Source organism: Hippopotamus amphibius, chromosome 7 (assembly GCF_030028045.1).
Source record: "Hippopotamus amphibius kiboko isolate mHipAmp2 chromosome 7, mHipAmp2.hap2, whole genome shotgun sequence".
Taxonomy (NCBI): domain Eukaryota; kingdom Metazoa; phylum Chordata; class Mammalia; order Artiodactyla; family Hippopotamidae; genus Hippopotamus; species Hippopotamus amphibius.
This window is the reverse complement of record NC_080192.1, coordinates 134267622-134288849: the sequence shown is the minus strand read 5'-3', so window position 1 is coordinate 134288849 and position 21228 is coordinate 134267622.

The window sequence follows — 21228 nt, the reverse complement described above, 5'->3', positions numbered from 1 at the left end:
AAAGCACCATCTAAAGCCATTGGAAAAGAAAGCAGCCTTTTGAGCTAGAGCCCAGCCCTTAGTGGGAAGAGTTGGGAACCATCTCCTCCCATGTCAACTGATGGGTAACATTTCTCCCACTTTCACTGGCTCAGGACCTTGAGACGTGAGAGGAAGGAGCCACCAATCCCTTAGGAACATCTGATATTTTATTGGGAGAAGAGAAAACCTAATTTTAAAAAAAGAGAGAAAGTCAAATTACTGTACAAACTCATTAAATCTCCTTTTTATATGAAGCTCTTATACCACAAAGCTCTAAAAATAATTAGCCATGCAGAAAAAATGCAAACAAACAAAACCTGAAAGCAAAATTCTTATGAAAAGGACTAGAAAAGAGGCTTGAGAGGCAAGAGGGATCTAGAGTCTGGGAAACCTTTTATGGCATCTCTTGGACAATAAATTCTGAGGAAAAACCCTTGGTAAGCAAATCACGGCCCCTTGTTTTGAGATGTTGACGTTGTAAAGGGAGTTAAGCAGAGGAAAACGTTAACATAGCAGGGAAAGAGTTAATGGGTCCATTGAAGCTTGTCTCTGTGGGATGAATGAACTGGGTTCACCCACAGTTTGGACCTCCCCACCTCTGCCTCCTTGCCACCCCCACCCCAAAACTGTAATGGCTGATCAAAGCTGTCCTTCAGCCTGGGACAGTTTGCTTTTCAGACATCAGTAGGCCTGGGAACCCACAAAAATGTGGGGCACTCAACAGTGTAGTAAGCCTTTCTTGTGGGAAAGAGAGATCACATCTGGCCCATGTCAGGGCAAGTAGGGTGCCCTCAACTCAGAAGGCTGCCCAGGAACCAATTAGAGTGAATGAGGCCACTGTCACTGGGGCCCGGTGGCTCTGGGATTAGCATTGCCCTTTGTAAGTTAACATCTGTGGTAGGCAAAATAATGGCTTCCCAAAGATGCCCATGTCCTAGTTCCTGGAACCTGTTCATGTGTTACATTGTGTGGCAGATAGATTAATCAACTGACCTTAAAACAGGGAGAGTAGCTTGGATTATCAGGTGGGTGCAATGTGATAACAAGCATCCTTAAACATGGAAGATGGAGGCAGAAGAATCAGTGTCAGAGTGATGCTACATGAGAAAGTCTCACTTGGCCACTGCTGGGACAGAGGAGGAAGGCGCCATGAGCCAAGGAACCTGGGCAGCCTCTACAAACTGGGAAAGCCAAGGAAACAGGTCCTCCCCTGGAGCCTCCCAAAGGAACACGGCCCTGCCAACACCTTTATTTTAGCCAGTGAGACCCGTTTTGGACTTCTGCCATCTGTGATTGTAAGATAACAAAATTTGTGTTGTTTTCAACCATTAAGTTTGTGCTGATTTGTCATAGCAGCAACAGGAAACTAATACATCTTTCCTTCCTAAGACATCCACAGATGCTCAGCTTCCTCCTTAAGCAGATTATGGGAGATGAGGAAGAATTTCTCTGCATGAAACAAAACCTGTTCAGAGGTTTGGTTCAACACTGAATGTATTTTTTTTTTTTTTTTGAGGGTGTCGACTTAAAAAATATTCACAACCTAAAAGTTGAGAGTTTTGTTTTATTTGGTGGGAATTTGGGGGACTTCAAACCCAGGAGGCAGCATCTCAAGTAACTCTGAGAGAACTGCTAAAAGGAGGCAATGGGGGAAGCCAGGATATATAGTTTTGCAGCAAAAGCCAGGTAGTTGAGAACATCAAAAGATTATTGTTAAAGAAAACCAGATACCCCAAGTTAAGGAATTTAGCGTTCTCTCTATGTGAAGATGCAAGAGGCTGGGCTCGCTGAAATCCTTCCTTTCATATGTACCTCAGCTACCTGGGGCCAGTATCCTGTGTTTTCACATCCTGAATCTCCACAGGGCTCACCATCAGGTGTGGCTGCAGTCTGATGGCTGCTAGATGGCAGGTATTCTCTCCTTCCTGACTTTTTGGGGGACTCACCGGCTCAGTTGGAGGGCTACAATCACTGATGATTGTGACATCCTTCGTTTACTGATATGACAGGAAATACTACATCTCTCAAGGGTCTTTCCTCTCCATCCCCCTGGAGTCTTATTCCTGGAAGCCAGTAACCCAGTCTCAGTAGCCTGCATGGTCCCAGCCCTAACCATTCAGCTTTATGCCCTCCACCTCTTCCGATGCCTCTCGTTTCACACTTACCTCCCACCCACGGGTGAAACCGAGAGAGAGGGAAACATTATGATTAAAGAGAAAAAATACACTAAATCCGTATTCTCTACTGAATGGTGTAGGCCAGGAGCCAGTCTTTTCAAATGGGTCCTTAAGTAAACTCATTGCCCTCCTTGGTTCTACATATGAGGCTGTAAGACCCAGAAATGGCAGGTCACACAGCCAGTTAATGGCAGGGCTCAGTTAGAACCCAGAGCCCGTAACACCCAGGCCGGGGCTTTGGTTTTCAAGCGGTGTTCAAACCAAGGATTTCTGGAACCTTCCAAGCCCCACAACACAGGGGAACAGCTCACAAGGTTAAGGTTCCCCTGGCCCTTCCCATCTCCCCCTTCACCTGTTCACCCTTCCCCCAGGGCTCCATCCACTACAGGGCTGTCTGGCTTTCAGCCCCTCTCCCCACAATTCAGGGCCTGACGCTGTCTGGGCTTAAGCAGGCGGCACAAAGGACTTAGGACACATTAGCTCCTAGCAAGAAAGAGCTGTTGTAACCATAGCTTTCAAGAGAGCTCAGCTTTCCAGCCTCCTGTCTCCCACCTCACAGCTGGTCTGGCAGAGCCCTTAAATCCTCAGCGCCCTGGTGCCCTGACCCCCTTCAGGATCCTGGTCAGGACTGAGCAAACCCTGCCTGCCTTCCCACGCCGGTGGAGCTCTGCCACCTCCCAGCACTGAATTTCCTTTAAACATCATCATATCATCAGAGGCGTTGGGAGGCTCATCCTATCTTGTGGCAGATGGAAGATTCCAGCCTGCAGCCTGAGCTCGGTAGCAGCACTTATTCTTTTCCAAAACTAACCCTGCCTTAGGGCAAGTGAGGCAGCAATCCTTTAAGGACACCCACACCTGCCTAAGACAGGACTGCTTCCTCCTCTCCAAGCCAGCTCTCGAGCTTTCCTCCTGCCAGCCCTTCCCCTGCCAACCTCGTGCCCGTGTCCTTTGTGTCCAAGAGCTGAATATTTGACCTTGGCCACTGTTGCCCGGTGTTCTGAGACAGAAGTTTGGAGCTCTTTGCATCTGGCCTTCCCTTTGCCTGCTCCCCACCAAGGCTGCTCCCCCTTCCTCTTAATTATGCGGTAACGAACAACAGTGCTAACCGAAATTGGGGCGGCTACTTGCCTCTAAAAGTCAATAATTAGCCCCACGGGAACAACAAATCCTTGCAGAGCCGCCCCCCTTCCCATGGCTGCCGCTAGAAGCAGGCCGCCTCTCCAAGCCCGTCTCTGCAGGTCCAATCTGGAATGCACATGCTTCCCTTCCATCATTCACTCCATCAAACGCAGGGCAGGCCCGAGGGGGCAGGGAGGCCGTTTGACTTCTCTGAGTGTCTCCCTCAGCCTGAGTGTCCTCGTTATAAAGGGATGTTGTGTTCACAGGTAACCAACAGCCTCCTGCGCATCTGGGAACACTTTTGAGTGATTGCTGGGGAGAGAAGAAATTTGGGTCATAACTAATGATCAACATCCCCTTTTAATCAAATGAAGCCGTCATAATGTGTCTATCCTCCAGGGAAACAAGGCCCTTTCACCTCCCGGAGCTCTGCAGTAGCATTAACCTCTTCAGGGAAAACTCTTGCCCAGGTAGGAAGGAAGACGGGCAGCTGTCAGATACTGAGCACCGACTGTGTACGGCCCCTGTGCTGAGCAGCCTCCCATGGGTTCTCTCTTTTCTCCCTGGCTCCGTATCAGATCAGTGCTTCCCGGCCTTAAATCACCTGGAGGACTCATCAAAGCCCAGGTGCTGGCCCCACCCCTGATTTTAGCTTCTGTAGGCAGGGGATGGAGCCCGAGTATCTGCACATCAGATAAATTCCCAGGTGTTGCTGGTACTGCCAGCTTGGAGACCACACATTGAGAATCAGTATTAGAGGATAAAAATACCTCTATTATGGTCTTCTATGCAAAACACCCTTTGCAAATATCGTGTCATTTAATCCTCACAGAAACCCAGTGGGTATATGTTGTTGTTCCTATTTTACAGAAGAAGAAACTGAGGATCAAAGAAAAGTGAGTACTTGTCTGAGACCCTGTGATCGCACCGCTGGGGTGAAAGAGCTATGATTTAGAGTCCGGTCCCTTTGACCTCAAGCCCTCGGTCCTGCCGCAGAGGCAAGAGAGATTCCAAGTGCCAGAAGCGTTCAGAGAGGCAAGCTCATATCTCCCCAGGGGCTCGGGGACGCCATGCCTGGCCTGCTTTTTCATCTACATGTGGAATACTGCCGCCGCAGCAGTGAATCCTTCAGGAAACACCTCCTAGTCTTCCTTCTGATCCCCCACTGCCCAGAGACAGACCCCCTCCCTGTCCTCCACGCTCAGTTGCCCGTCTTCTCCTGCCCTCATGGGGCTTACGCGAGAGCATCCCCGCGCCTGCCAGGGCTGCTTCTCCTCCATACCCAGTCCAAGAAGGGGCTCCTTCAATATGATTCCAAGGATGCATCCAGCACCCCACCCCAGCTTTTCCAGGAGATGGCCTTGGCTTCTCCATCATGGCCAAGCTCAGAGCTGCTCGCCCAAAGCACGCACTGGCTTCTCAGGGGTGGTTTCTGAAAGAGCTGTCGTCCTCACACAGGTCCCAGGTCCCCAGACAAGCCCTCAGGCACATCGCTCACCACTCTTGATGCTTCTCTCTAGTAAGAATTGTTGAGAACCTGCTAAGAGAAGGTGCAGGAGGCAGAGGAGAAGGAAGGAGGAATAAAGGGCATCCCAAGGAGCTGTGTGCCAGCCGTTGTCCCAAGTCGGCTCAATGTCTCATAACTCGCTTCATCCTCACAGCAACCCTGCGAGACAGGCATGCCACTAGGATCACCAGTTACAGGGAGGAAATGGAGGCACAAGAAAGAGTAAGTACGCTGCCCAGTGTTGCACAGCTAGTGGGTGACGGAACCAGGAATCTGGCTCCAGAGCCCATGCCTGCAACCCTGCCATCTGGGCAGAAGGAAAGAATGGGAAGGAACAATGAATTCCCCGGTCCCTGCCCTCCCAGAGGCCCTAGCCCAGCCAGGGGGGAGTGAGAGCAGTAGCTGCAGCCGTCCTGACTGTGGATGTTGTCTCAGCAGCAGTGGTCGTGGCTGGAGCTGTAGGTAGTAGCATAGCATCAGCATCAATATTGAAATCATTACAATAACAACAGTAACAGTAAAACTGCTATTTGTGGAGCGCCTCCAGCAACAGGGGAGACAGGATAGCACAGTGGGTGGGGGTGCAAATCCCAGAGCCAGATGTGTTCAGATCCAAGCTCCTTTTTTTTTTTTTTTTTTTTTTTTTCCTTCTTTTTTTTTCTTCTTTTTTGGTGGGATCTTCCCAGACCAGGGATCAAACCCGTGCATCCTGCATTGACGGGCAGATTCTTAACCACTGCGCCACCAGGAAAGTCCCCTGGCTCTTTTTAATAATAGATTGTATTTTCATGATAGATTCTTATTTATGAATTAGGGCTGAAAATACTCCCTACCTCCTGTATTTCTTGTAAAGACTGAATGAGAAAATTCATATCAAGTACTTGCTACAGTACCCGGGACACAGTACATTCTCCATCCATGTTGCTAGGTAGGAGGGTGACAGAGGCAGAAGTGCATTAGCCAGGGCATCTGCCTCCGAGTCCTGGCATGTGGTGAGGGTGACAGCCACCAGGCGAACATGAGGGAAAGCCCAGAGAGGACATCTTGACATGGGGCAGATGCCTCTGCATGAAGGATCAGGGAAGGCTTCAGGGGGTGGCTGGGATTTGAATAGGGCCTTCAATGTGACACCTGGTGAGGGACCACCTAGATCGTCAGGACGAGACTGTGCAGACAAGGCGCAGGTCACTCCCCCAGCTCCTTTTCCCACTGTCCACCCTCCGGAGCCCCAGCCCAGCCACCAATCCTGGGCGCACAGCCTCCCTGTGCCCTCCCTGCCCTTGACGCAATTCCTCATCTCTTGAATGTCATCCTACCTGCCCGTTTGCAAAGAGCTAAAGTCCCACACACAACCCTAGTGTTCTTAGATGGTTTTCCATCTTAGATGGGGGATGTGGGCAAGACTGTTAGATCAGCTGGTTAAGAGGGTGCCAGCTAGACTCACTGCAACTGTGTTTTCAAGCCCCCGGGGCGAGGCCATGCTTTGGAGCCAGCTTCCTCCTTACTGTTATTCCTGCAGAGACTCCGAGGGCCTTGACTGCCAACCAGGAAAGAGAGGCCAGAGACTTCAATCAGCTCTATTGACACAAGGCCTGAGTGGCACTGGCTTAACCGCCATGGGCCTGGCTGTGACACGACAGGCTCCCGGGCCCTTTGCCTGGAAGCCCATCAGCCTGCCTCCCACGCACTTAATTGTTCATCCGCTCAGAAACTTGAGCTAAGCGTCTCTCCATCTGCCCTGGGCAATGCACTGTGGAAGATGTGAGATGAGTCCCCATCCTCCAAGAGCAAGAAACCAAGAGCAAGAAGCCTATGAGGTATGGCAGGGCCTCAAATATAATTATTTGAAGGCAGTAAGTGCCATAAGGTGGGAAAGAAACATTCTGAGTGCACCTGCCATGTACCAGATACGTTGCACTAGTAGTTTTCATCTAAACTGTCTCATGAACCTGAACAGCCAACTTGTAAGGTAGGGATGTATGTCCCCATTTGTACAGATGAGGAAACTGAGAATCAGAGAGGTTAAGAAGTCACCTGAGGTCACACAGCAAGCTTCAAACCCAGGGCTGTGTGACTCCTCCCAGTACCCTGCTTGCCTCTCTGTAATGTCAATGTAAAATCAGGAAGGGGGAAGGGAAACATATGGGGCTAAGATGATCAGAGAAGGCTTTTCAAAAGGGGTGAGAGTTGTGCTGGACGAGGGAGAGAGCTGGATGAGGATGGGTGTAGGCGAGAGGACGGTAGAGGAGAGATGCTGGGAAATGTAACAGCAGAAACAGAAATGCAGTACACCGAGAAGCACCCGGTGTGTTAGGGGGCCAGTGAGGAGGCCTCTGGGACTGCAGGAGGCTCCCCACCTGGTAGATGGGGTTGGAAGGGCTCCAAGGGGCTGATCAAGAGGCTCTGCCTGATTTGGCTAATTGTACCTTCTTCTGGATGCAGTGGGGAGCCATTGAAGCCTTTTGAGCAGAACTATGCGATGGGAAGTAGCCCCCTAGGAATATCTCCTTGGCTGGGCTGTGCTGGCTGGCTGGGTGAGCAAAGACCAAGGAAGAAATGCTACTTAAGGAGACGGTTTCATGTATGGACACCAAGGGGGGGGAAAGGGGAAAGCAGGGGGGGGGCGGGTAAGATGAATTGGGAGATTGGAGTTGGCATATATATGCTAATATGTTTAAAATAGATAAGTAATAAAAAATTTATTTTCAGGAAAAAAGAAAAGAAGTAATAAAAATTTCCATATATACGTTTTCATGAAAAAAAAAAAAAAGGAGACAGTTTCAATTACCCCGAAGGAACAGCAGATTTGTTAAACAAATTTCAAAGTTATGAACAGACAATGTATGGGTGGGGTTTATTTTAATCTAAACTACATTTCGTTAAGATATGATCTTCTAAATGTCAGGAAAAACAATCGATGTTGACCTCCAACTGTGAAACTATGACACAGGCAGCAAAGCATCTTACTTCTGCCCAAACTGCAATAAAATAGACTTCTTGGTTCAAGAAGTCAGGGCAAGGAGTCACTTCTGAACCAGCCTTCCACTTAGCGATGCAGCTTTCTGCTCGAGAAATCCACAGTCCTCCTTCACTGGATCTATTTTAATAACATAATGAGGGCCCTGCAACCCTGTCCTCCAGCCTTCCCTGAGAATACACCCCTAAGTGCCTCAAGATGTCTGAGGAACATCAAAGGAAAGGAGAATTATTCTTTGGATATACCATAGGATACAAATCCTGATATCCCACTGCTGGAAACAAAAAGCCAGGACAGCTCCCGCAGTGCCCATAAAAATTATGGACTCAGAAGATTAACTGGCTCCAATGCTACAATGCTTTAGCCAACCGTAACCTGGCATTTTACATTGAAGAAAGAAAAAACAAGATGCCTTTATTAACACTGCTTGCCAAATTTCCCATGAGTCCTGAGGTAGAACTCCCTTTGGCATCCCACTGTTTGGAGCCCCTCACTAAAAACTACTGCCTCCTCTTTATAGCAAGGCCAACCTGAAGTGTCTGTTGAAGGTTCCCTTTGGAAAATGAAGAGCTGCTTTCTGCCAAAACATCTCCCTCTGTGCTACTTGCATGCCACATGCCAGGCTGAGCGCACAGGCCGGACCTCATACCTCCTCAGAGCACATCCCATGAGTTCATCTTGTCCCCACACTGTCCCCGTGGGACGCAGGGGAAAGACGGATGTGATGGGGGTGGTTTTACAGCTGCAGCATCTGAGTCTTGGGATTGCTGCCATTGAGATGCAGATAGAAACAGCTAGAAGAGCAGTATTCCTGGCCTGAGCTGGAGGGAGGACAAGCAGCTTTGGCCTCAGCTGTGAGGTGGCCCTAATGGTCCCAGTTAGAGACTGAGACTAAAGAGTCAGAGAAAAGATGAACCTCTGCCATTCCTGCTGCTACTGACAACGCTCGGTTAATTCCAGGACCCCGTTCCTCCCTCTGTGCTGAGATTCCAGCGGTTTGGATAACACAGCCGGCCTCACCTGGTCAGCAAAACTTTCTGAGTAGCCACTGTGCACCAAGTTCCCCAGAACATGCATTGTGGACAAAAGGATGTTCCCAAGTCAAAGGGAGGGATGATTTTCTTCAAAAATATATATACTTTAAAAACAGAAAGTGAAGAAAGTGAGTGAGCCAAGAAATATAGAGTCTCCTTTCATGTGAACCACTTTTTTTCCAAGTGCTCAAATTCTGAAGTGCTGCCTTGAGACCCCAAGGCTTCTCACCTGCTATGGGCACACACATACACACACACGTACATACACACACACACACACCTGAATGCCCGCCCCTTTCAGTGGGACACAACACAATGGTGGCCCCACTTCTTAATACTGCAGATGTGGGAGCTGCTGGAAGGACGAGAGAAAAAGTCACTAGTTCCCTTGAACCCAGAAGCCTCCTGCTGGCACTGGCTCTTCATTTCCTCCTTCCAGTCCCACTCCTTCCCTGCTCCTTCTCTTCCTCCAGGCCTGTGGCATTCCGATAGCTTTCCCCTCCAAGTTACACATGCGGCTGTATGCCTGTCCCATCAACCTCATCACCTGCACCGCTTCCAACTGCATTCTTTATTTGGCCCACTCTGAGCTCAAGGGCAGAGACTGTCTTGTCCATCTTTATATCTCTAGTGAGTGGAAGACCTAAGAAATTGCTCCAGAAACGCCTGCTAAATAAATGGATGCACAGGTGGATGAGTGGGTAGGTGGGTAGATGGGTGGGTGGATGGGTTGGTGAGTGGAAAGGTGGAAGGATAGGTGGATGGATGGATGGATCAGTCAACCCATGGGTGGATGATGAATGCATGAATTAATTCCCATGGCAGCACCTGTTATCAAGTCCAAGCTCACTCGCTCTGCTTGCTGCACAATAAGCCAATATATTGGAGATGAGATGCTGAGGCAAGGAATAAGACTTTATTCAGAAAGCCAGAAGACTGAGAAGATGGCAGACTAATGTCTCTAAATAACCATCTTCCCAGGGTTTGGATGCCAGTTTCTTTTATAGCACAGAGAGGGGGAGAAGGTGAGGAAGTAAAGTAAAAACGCCGTAAGTTTTGCAAATATCCCCTGGAATGGCCAGCCTCGGGCAGGGGATGTGTTAATTTCTTCTTTCTTACAGTCATCCACAGGTGGACAGGGTCAGGATGTTTCCCTGAGCAAAGGCACTTTGGTTTAACACTCAGGCAGAGGGGCAGGGTTCCCCGAGACAGGCCATTGTGTATAGACAGTATCCTTTCAGTGAACAAAAGCAACGGGAAGCAAAGGTCAAAGTAAAAGAAACACATCCAACATGTAGTCAGAATTGGCTCTTCCCTGTTACACACAGAAGCCCTAACGGTCAGAAAGTTAATCCCCCAGGGCTCATTCATTGCCATACATGCTGTCTGAATCAAAAGGCCTTCCCTGGGATGCCACAAGAACCTCCTTACACTGTCAAGGCAGCAGCTCAAGGAAGGGACCAGCAGATGCTGCCTCTGTCACGCCAGCCTGGAAGCAAAGGCTGCCTTTCTGCTTGGGGGTCATCTTCTGAGACTTGGGACTTTTTCTACCTCCTTTGCATCAGGATCCCGAATTCCATTTGTCAAGGAGGTCAGTGTTCACCTCAACCATGGACACCAAACAGGGGCCTTTAACTGGACCTGCCCTTAACCAAGTCTGCTCTTGCTCCCAACACTTCCAAGAGGAAGAGAATTTGTTTGGGGGGGCAGTGTATTTTTCCCAAGTGTGGGATGGGAATTTTCTCATAAAAGTGGCCTGTGAAACAGAGCTGCTCTCAAGAATTGGCATATGACCCCAGTGATGGATGTGAACCTAGAAGACACCCCTCATAATTCTCTTCTAGGGGACGGCAAACCTGTCCCTCCCATCATCTCAACCTGCACCTCCCTGAACTTCCCCAGATGCCCACAGCAATGCACAACAGTGCCAAAGACACGGTTCCCCGCCTAGGCCTCTCCAAATCCAAGAAAAGAGTAGTGTCGTGAGGATCTCACAATACTTGTCACTATCTCCTAATCCACACTCCCATTGTACAGATGGTGAAACTGAGACCCAGAGAGTACTAAGTCTCCTGCCTCCCAGCCCAGGCTCTCTGCCCCTGGCTGACAGCTGAGGCTAGACGTGGTTCCCAGCATGGGGGTCACCAGTGCTCAGGGGCTGGGGCTAGGAGGCGAAGAATTTTCGGAAGGCCACCATTACCCAGCATGGGCTTCCTGCTGAGGCCACTGAGTGGAGGAAATAATAATGGAGATTGAAAGGCATTCTGCATTTGACCTTCTGCAACCCCACCGTTTTTCAGTAGAACCCAATAGGAATCAGTCACATCTGCTCTCAATAGCAAATGTAAAAAATGACCTGCAGCTTTAAGGTCTGAAAAACATAAACTTGTGTTAAAAGACTGACAAAAAAAAATTCCTGCACTCTGTAGCATGATGTCATTCAAGTGCACACACATTGCAATAACAATGGTCCATCAGGGCCCAGGCCCTGGACCTGAGCCCTCCCCTTCTGGGAATCACCAGCTGCTCCAGTCCGCCTGCATGTCAGCCATGTGGCCGGTAACAGCGGGCCTGTGTAATCAGGGCCGGGCTGCAAGGCTCCACTAGGCCCTGAGCTACAGCGGGTATCAGCTTACCTCCCTCCCCACTTCAAACGCTTGCGTGAGCTGCGGGAAGGCTGATGGGAAGCACATTCTGGAAAGCCCAGAAGAAGCTCAGCTCTGCCAGGGACCTGGGGAACAGCCTGAGCTGACCAGAGGTCACTGGGTCTTTAGAAGTCAGGAAGTTCCTTGTCGGCCACGTGGGCGAGGCCCTCCAGGCCCCTGCTCCGTGTGCAGGGGCCAACCAGATTGCTCCCGGGGCTGAACCGTGGTGCCCCCGCCCCGTGGAAGTACAATGATGCCACCCGCCTCCTCGCACACTCCTGCCAACCCTCACTTCCATCATCTGGACTGCGGGAAGCTCCTGACTGATGGAAACTCAGGAAGAGAAACTTAGGGGACACCAGATAGCCCACTAGATCAGCTCCGGTGACCTTCACCCCACACTGGTCAAAGACGCTGTCCTGGGCCAGGCACTGTGCCTGGGGCCCTGGAAATTGGTCAGGGTCTCGGCCTTCAGGAGCTCATAGCCCAGATAGGGAGGCAAGACTCGCCCAGACCACACATGTCCAGGGCTTAAGTGGGACATCCAAGGACCAGAGAAGGAAGAATGGAAAGGCACAAAGGAAAGAAAATTTGCCGACTCCAGACCCCAGCAAACCCCGTGATGAGATCATTTTTCTAAGCTGGATGACACTTCACTGCTTACTTCAATTCTAAATCATAACCCACAGGGACCAATGGCTGTCTGTTGTCATTTGTTTCCCTTAAGATAGAGACAGAGGCAATCGTCCTTCATTTAGCACCTACTGTGCCTCACATACCAGGCTGGGCACTCGCACACCCCCTCCTTCTCTAGTGCTCCCAGCACCGCAGGCAGCAAGGTAGGATGTGGATGCCTTGGAAGGCTCATAAGGGGGTATATTTGTTTCTGCTCCACCTGGAAGAGCTCACTCATGCCTCCTCAAAAGAGTGGAGCTTGGCCAGACCCTAATAGGCGGGAGAGTGAATTCCACACTACCTACTGGTTCAGCCAGTGGAAATCTGTCTGGTGGCACAACTGGCTGGGCTCGGAATGATGTTTGGCCTGGGAGTTCCTCTACGGAAACAAAACTTCCATGGCCTGGTGGTTCCCACGCCTGTGGAATATAGTTTGATCTGTCAGTTCATAAAAAATACAGCGATGCTACGATGATTTAGAATGAAGTCTCTGTCCTCAAATGGCTCATAAGTTATTAGAAGGAGAGACACTTGTAAACAAACAGGTGTCCTGGTGTATGAGTGCTAGACAGACACCTACACAGAGAAGGCTGCAGACGCAAAGGGCAGAGCGATGAGTTTGACCTGGAAGCAACAGAAACTTTTATAGTGGGCGTGGCCCTTGGACGGTCCGTAACTCCTATGAGGTGCTAAGTGGGCAGGACGATCAGGGTTGAATAAGGCATGGTCTCTGCCCCCTCAGGCCCCACCCTCACTGAAGAGATGACACTCACTCATCAGAGAAAAGTAAAAGGTCGGCTGGGGAATACAAATGGAAGATATTGCTGGAGGCCAAAGTAGGGAGAGGCCAGAAGGCTGATGACATATAATAAGGCCATAATGTGATTGCAGAATTGAATTACACTGAGCAGAGGGAGTCAGGGAAAACTTTCTAGATGAGGTGACACAGGCTAGGTCTCCATGAGTGAGGACTGAATGATAAAAAGGTCTGAGAGAGAAAGCATTCTGGCAGAACATGCCAACAAAGCCCAAGTTGGTTGTCAACGCGTGGACCAGCCCAGTGGATGATTCCAACTGGCTTCCAGAGGGCAGGCCGTGGAGCCAAGTTCTGTTCCCAGGCCTGGCCCTGATCACCTCAGCCAGCACTTCAGAGCTCACCTCCTGTCCCAGGCCTCCCCAGTGGCGAGTAGTCCCCAGCGATGGACAGAAGCTGAGCTCTGCCCAGATCCCCCGGAAAGCTAGGGGGCCATGGAGACTTCCCCAAATTTGGATTAAAAAAACAGCCTTTCTCTGCCTTCTCCACAGGATACATAGCTTTGCTCTAAGTCAGCAGGAACTCATCACTAAGGCTATGAGAAAATAAACAAAGGGAATCTAATTTCAAGGGACACTCAGGCTCCAAGAAGAAGAACGGCGTGCTCAGACGGGTCCTGTTCCTCCAGGGCACGCTGGGTTGTGGGAATCTCACAGCTACAGTGCCAGCAGATTCAGGAGCACTGCTGCCAATGATAAAGCCATAGAGTCACAATCAGGCCTCCCCGGGGACACTCCAGCACTAGGGGCTCCGGGGCGTGTACGCGAAAACCCCGAAGAGAAGCCAGAGCACGCCAGCCTTGCACTGAGCCAAGAGTTCAAGACAGCAAACGCTGTTCTCTCTCTCTCCTCGACCGGGGCCCCCCCTCTACCGGCCTCATCAGAGTCGACTGATACCTGAACACCAGCTGCCCTGCTTGTAGAACATCTGTGCTCTCCTTGAATAAACCAGCTTCTCTTTACTGATTGTTGGCAGGGCCTACTTTGTAGGAGGGAGCCCCTAGGATTCCATCAGGATCCAACCAAGCTGGGCCTCAAACAAGGTTGTACAGCATGGGCATCCGTAACAAAGCATGGATGTCAGGGTGAGGGAGCTGAACGGGTTCTTTAAAAGAAAACAAGAATACAGAAAGCATCAAAGCCACTAGGAAAGCAGAAGTTATTTAACCTGAGAAGTTTGTTTAGCAGAGCTGTTGGCTGGATTTAGAATGATGTGTTGACCTGAGTGTTTCCTTATTGAAGCAGAATTTCAGCAACCTGCTGGTTCTGCCGCATGTGGAGAATGGCTTGAGCTGCCAGTTCATGAAATTCAGGGAGGCCAAGGTCACCAAAAAAAACCTCCAGTCCTCAAACAGCTTATGAGTTATTAGAAGGAGGAAAGAAAGAGGCTCTGATGGCTTAATTATTTCAATAATCTATAGAGGGAGATTAGCAAGGGCTGATGCCCTGTGACTCTAACCCCAGAGGACTCACAAATGGCAACAGCTCAAAGAGCATTGCAAGAGCCCTGAAACGCAAAGGGAAGAAGGACTCCCTGGCTCTAAGGGAGTGAGAGGCAGCAAATGGAGAGAGTTCAGGTCCAGAACCAGGCAAGGTGAGCTGTGCTTCTGGTTCTGCCAATGACCTGGGGACATGGGACAAGTCTCTCCCCCTTTATGGGCCTTGTGCCCATATCTGCGTAATGATAGGCTCAGCCTGGGTGATTTCGGAGGAACTGCTCAGTGCTGACCTATAGGTCTACAGCTTAGATAAGAAGAGTGTTGACAAATCTGCCAGCAGGTGGGAAGAACTGTCCTGTACCCAGCCTTAGTGAAGCGCTCAGATTGTACTGTCAAGCTCTGTGAAAGCTTGAATCTGTTAATTACTCCTAAGCCTAGAGATTTCTGAGACAGATATGTAAGTAGGAGAGAGAGAGAGAGAGAAGAGAGACTTAAACACAGATACAGGGACTTCCCTGGTGGTCCACTGGTTGAGATTTCATCTTCCAATGCAGGGGGTGCAGGTTCAATCCCTGGTTGGGGAGCTAAGATCCCACATTCCTTGCAGCCAAAAAATGGAAACAACAGAAGCAATATTGTAACAAATCCAGTAAAGACTTTTTAAAAATGTCCACATCAAAAAAAAAAATCTTAAAAAAAAAACAGATATAGATTCAGATATAGAAATAAAGATTTTGCTTTAGAGACAGAGATAGATTTAAATATGGATTTTTATTTAGATATAGCCATTCAGATTTAGATGTAGATATACAGATATAGACACATGTGTATAGACATATATACACACATATATGTATGTGTGTGTGTATATGCGTGTGTGCCTCTGTGTCCCTCTGAGGATATAGTACTCAAGGTACAGTACTGCAGATTTTATTTGAGTTCATTTCCTACATTGATCACACCAAACTCCTCTCCATTCATCAAAGCCCATCTCAAGGACCTTCTCTAACGAGCCTTCCTTGACCCGCAGGAAAGGCTCTCCCTCTTGTAAATTCCCTCAAGTTACCATCTGAGCCATCCATGACCACGGGTTAATGACTAATCAATTAATTATTGCCTCTGGAAGTGCACCCACAAGGTAGAAATTGCCACACACCTGCAGAGGCTGCCAAGGGCAGCTGTGTTTTGGGCTGCCCTCAGTGAAGGAGCCGGTGACCAGCCCGCTTCCTCAGTAGAAGAGGCGCCCAGCAAACACTCACGTGTAGGATTCCTCCATCACAAAGTGAACTTTGACTGATGCCTCACACCATACACCAAAATTAGCTCCAGATTCTTTGATTAAACTAAGAGCTAAAACCATAAAGAAAAAAATGAAACCTAAGAGGCTGTATTTAGCACTAGGAGATAGGCAAATTTTTCCTGGACAGAGTACAAAGAGCACTAAGCATAGAAAAAAGCGATACATTGGACTTCTGTTCATTAAAAGACATATAGAAAATGAAAAGACAAGCCATGAGAAAATATTCACAGTACATATAATTAATAATTATTTATCAAATGCCTTCTATGCATCAGACTTCAGGCTACAGGCTGGGGATGTGGCCCTAAGCAGAACGCATTTCCTCTCTCAAGAATGAATGCATGAAAAAGGCACCCCTTTGATATTTCCCACGTGCCTAACTTCCCACTGATTGACACCACTTCTAGGCCTTGTCAATCACACTTCACACACACACACACACACACACACACACACACACACACACACAGAGGCAGGGGCTCTTCCCCTGCTGTTCTGGGTCTCCAGCGTGTGGCAGTGCACATATATTTGGTTTCAAGGAACCCACCAGAATGGCGGGGCCAAAGTAGCCTGGATAAGAAGCTTCCAGAACAGTCTTCCAGAAAGAGACAAACTCCAGCACAATGCCCACAGTCCTCAAGCAAGCAGCCCTCCTACTCTGGCCTTTCCTCCCAGGGAAGGCACCGGCTCTTCTCCTGGGGCCTTGTCTACAGAGCACAGAGGGAGGCCTCGGGAGGAGAGGAGGGGGAGCCCTTGACCTGCTGGCTCCCAGCCCCCCAACCTACCCCTCCAGGGAGAGAGAAATCCAAACAAAAGCCCATTCTCACAGGCAACCCTTCCAAGAAAAACCAAGTTCTAGAGATGCCGGGTCTGGTGTGAATAAGGAAAAACATGCAGAATTCCAGAAGACAAAGTCCAAAAAACATTTCTCCTGCTGAGTGTGCTATGAAAAGAAAGGGGACAAGGAGGTGGATGGGAAGGAACCCCAAGGTCCCCACAGTCAATGAGGGGTCGCCCTCCAGTCGTAACTAATGTTCCTGGACAAGATCTGATTTTCAGGCACCCCATTGCTTTCAAAATGTTCAGTCCTACATGAGAGAACCTCTTACTTCCGAACTGGGCTTCCTCATCTATGAAACGGGAATAGTGAACCCCACCCTACCTGCTTCACAGGAGTGATGTGGGACTTCACAGGGTTGTGAGCATGAAAGTACTTTGTAGACTCTGAGATGCCCTACACCCCAGCCATGATCAGTGTGCTTCCCATCTCATGGCCTTTGGATATTTGTATTTTATAAAAAGAAGAGGAGCCTGGGTTGCAATTCTGGCTCCAACACATTCTTTGTGGATTGGGAAATTGACTCTATTTCTCTGAACCATCTTCCACATCTGCAGAATGGGAATGTTAATATCTCCCTTGAAGTTTGCAGTGAAGATTAGAAAGATGGCTATGAAGCTTTTAGGAGAATATATGGTACAAAGTCATCCTTCAGTAAATAGAAGTGATGATCCTTACTGTGGTAAGGGATTCACGCACTCTTTCCTCATGTAGACTTACAAGGAGGAAAGTGGCAGAATGCTTGGGTTGGCCAGATAAAAACCATACACATAGACTTGGATTTTTCAGGAAGAGTTCATTAAGCATCCTCAAACATTGAGAGCAAGTGCCATATACTGAACCCCTCCTCTGGGCCAGACACCATGCTCAGAGATGTAGCCTGCGTGATGGCATTCATGGAAACCAAAGCAGACAGGGCAAGTCAGAGCAGGTGCTGAAACCTGGTGCTCAAGTTCGCACAGTCAGAGTGGCAGAGGCAGCACCCACACGCAGGACCATCTGGTGACAGGAGCAGCAGGCACATGCAGGACCATCTGAGTCCAAAGCCTATGTCCCAGGGCTGTGGTGTGCTGGCATACTGACCACATGTGACCATACAGTCAGCTTAGAAACCCCAGCTAACCCCAGGGGCCACTGCAGTCTCAGAAGCTGGACAGAGTTTGCAGCCTGGAGAACTCTTACTCAGCAACCTGCAGCCCCCACGTTCTCCGCCAACCTCTGGGAACAATGTCGTCTTTCTCTTCCACCTTCTGGTCTGCCGCAGATGTCAGTGAGGGCACAGCCAACCAAAGGCAGCCAAGGTCCATCCACATACCACTGGGTGGGCCAGCAGCGGCCTACGAACATTCCCTGATGTTTGGGCTACTTGCTGAGCCTGGTGGAAGTGGTATGGGTGGGGTGGAGAGGTGGTGTGCGGCAGCAGGGAGGAGAGAGGGTGCATTATGTCCCAAATAACCAGTCCGTCTTTGGAACTGCAGCCCAGAACGGCATCCAAAGTCACAGATCAGTGCAACTCTGTCTCCTGGGCAAGAGTCACAGCGGGAAAGGGGAGAAAAACAGAAGAGAAAACAGTGGGCTGTCAATCAAAAGGTATGACCCCCTCCTTTCCTAGCAAAGTGATGCCATCAGGAGAAGAGACGCCAAGAATCCAGAAACATCCCTGCTTTGCATCCATCTCAGCTTCTTCCCAGGACACACATTGCTAAGGAAGCCCAGTCTTTCTGTTTGTTTGGTTTTTTTTTTGAGGAAATTTTATTGAGATATAATTGACATACAATAAACTGCATATATTTAAAGTGTACAATTTGATTTTTTCTTATTAGTAATGTATATATGGCAATCCCAATCCCCCAATTCATCCCACTCCAACTCCCCACGCCCCGCCCCACTTTCCTCATTTGGTGTCCATTTGTTTGTTTTCCGTATCTGTGTCTCTATTTCTGCCAATCTTTCCATTTAATGAATCAGCCCATGCTAGCTGAGCACCTACTTTGTGCAAGATGCTGAGGCAGGTGTAGGGACACAGGCATGGGCAGAAGACAGCTCTCACCTCCTGGAAGTCACCATCCGGGAGGGGAGGAGTGCGCTGAGGATACAGGTGACTATACTGCAGGGTGGGCGGGGCCACGCAGGTGCTGTGGGAGCACAAAGCTGGCCCAGGCCAGCCTCGGGGAACAGGGGAGTGGCCCAAGGTGGGCGAGGCCTGCACAGAGGATGAATTCCAGGGAAGGTTTCTAGGCAGAGGAAATACTGTGAGTCCAAACAGTGTGCAGAACAACAGCACCTAGGTTCAGAAAGCTTCCAGGAGTCCAGTAGGTTGGAACACAGAAAGCAAAGGGCAAGCTGCACAGCATGAGACTGGACACCTGGGCAGCGCCACGTAGGGTGTACTGTGGAGGTTAATTTTCCTCTCAGAGTAATGGGAGAGCGCGGAGGCAGAGACATGCCATGGTCAGGCTCACACTTTCCAATGTGGTAGCCTCTAGTTGCACAGGACTGTTTAAATTAATTAAAATTAAATAAAATTTAACGTACAGCATGGTGACTAATAATACTGTATTGCATGTTTCAAAGTTGCTAAGAAGTCAGAAGTCCTCATGTCAAGAAAAAAAAATTTTGTAACTATGCATGGTGATGGATGTTAACTAGATTTATTGTGGTAATCACTTCACGATAAGTATAAATATTGAATCATTGTGTTGTACACCTGAAACTAATATAATGTATGTCAATTATACCTCAATAAATTTTAAATTAAAAAATAAAATATAATGCAATGCCTCAATGACCCTGGCCACGTTTCAAGCACCCGACAGCCGCCAGTGGCTAGGGCCTTCCGTATTGGTCAGTGCAGATCTAGGACACTTTCATCATCCCAGAAGGTTCTGTTGGACAACATTGCTCTAGAGCAGTTCCCCTGGGTCCACGGTATGGAAAGTGAATGGGAGGCAAGGAGGCCAGTGAAGAGGAGCAAATAATGCCAGCCTGGTAGAGGTTGGACAGAATCAGACTGGAGAGACATTTAAGGGGAGAAGGGACAGGGCTTGGCAACCGGGTGGGAGAAGGATCTGGGGAGGTCCGGAACAGTGGCTGGTTTTCTGGCCTGGTCATCTGGGGGTGGAGGGAGCAGTACTCGCTCACAGAGAGAGAAACGGAGGAGCAGGTGTGGGAGAAAAGTGATGATGCTCAGTCCGGGACCCAGTCAGCGTCAGATGCCCGCAGGACTGCCAGCCGCGAGCCGGTGTCCAGTGGCAGCAGCTTCTGCGGGACTGCAGCTCAGGCTGTGAGCTGCGGGTTGGGTGGGGGTGGCGGGTGGGAGGAGAGGCTAGGGGCTGAGGCTCGAGGCTGTGCTTAGGGACTGGCTGTACAGAGAATTGTGAGCTAGGGGGCTGGGGGCTGGGGGTCGGGGGTCAGGGGTCAACGGCTGGTAAACTGTCCTGTCGTGCTGTGGGGTGAGGAGCAGAGGGAAAAGGCTTGTAGGATCGTGGGACTGTGCACTGGGACCACAGACACGCGCCGTCCAGAGGCCATGGACAGTCGCGGAAGAGCCTCTGTCTGTCCCCCAGGGTGGAAACTGTGTCTTTGGGGCACCTGGGTGCCTGGGTAAACCCACAGGAGGCGCTCTCGCTGGAGGCAGCCTGGGAGGGGGCACAGGAGGATGGGGGGCCCCGAGCGCAGGCAGCATCAGGCGCCCACGGGCTTGTCCCCACCTTGTCCCCAGGACACGGGAGGGGAACGCAGGAATGTCGTTCTCCAAAGCCCCTGGGACACGTCCTGTCAGTCCACGTAATTGAGTATTACAGTATTTAAATTACAAATTGAAGATTATTTTTACAGGTGTCATTTTAAATATAACACGAAATTTCTTGACATTACATCAGCCCCACCACACAAACAGCTGCTCCGGGCCGCCTGCATGTGTGAGGCACATGGCTGACACTGGCAACTCGGGGAGTGTGTGTGTGTGTGTGTGTGTGAGTCACTGACTGGGGAGTGTGGGAAACGGGTGTGAGAGTCCACGTGACTGTGAGCACACGTGTGTGAGGGCCTGTGTGACTAGGCGTGTATCTGTGTGTGGTTATGAACATGTATAAGGATGTGTAGTTGGTGCCATTTGAGGGTGACGGTGAACATGTGGGTCTGTATGTCCATGTGAATGAAGACATGGGGGGTGTGTGTGTGTGTGTGTGTGTGTGTGTGTGTGTTAGAGAGAGAGAACGCAAAAGTGTGCACACCGCAGGATGCCCAGGCTCCAAGGTGATGCCCCCAAGCCTGGCCGATCTCTGTCTCCCTCTAGAGCCACCAGGAATTCCAGGAAGGGGACACGCTCCGCTCCCCGGGCTGAGGGGCTACAGAGGCGGCCCAAGGCGGTGCTGCAGTGCCCTCCAGTGGACACAATGCCCCCACCCCATCCCTAGTCAGACCCACGAGCCCACAGTGCCCTTCCTGTGCCAGGAGACCCCACGTCCCACGTCCTCGCCGCCCACTCACCTTACGTGGAGCTGGAAAAGCCTGCCCTGAGGCTCCCTGAGCCCCCAGAGGCAAAGACTTAAGGGAGCTTTAGCCATGCCTGCAAGTCTCCATCTGGGGACTTGGCCTTTCCGCCTGCTGGGCCGGGCACACCCAACACACCCCTCTCCTTCCCGCCATGGCGATGCCCCCACCTTAAGAAACTGCACC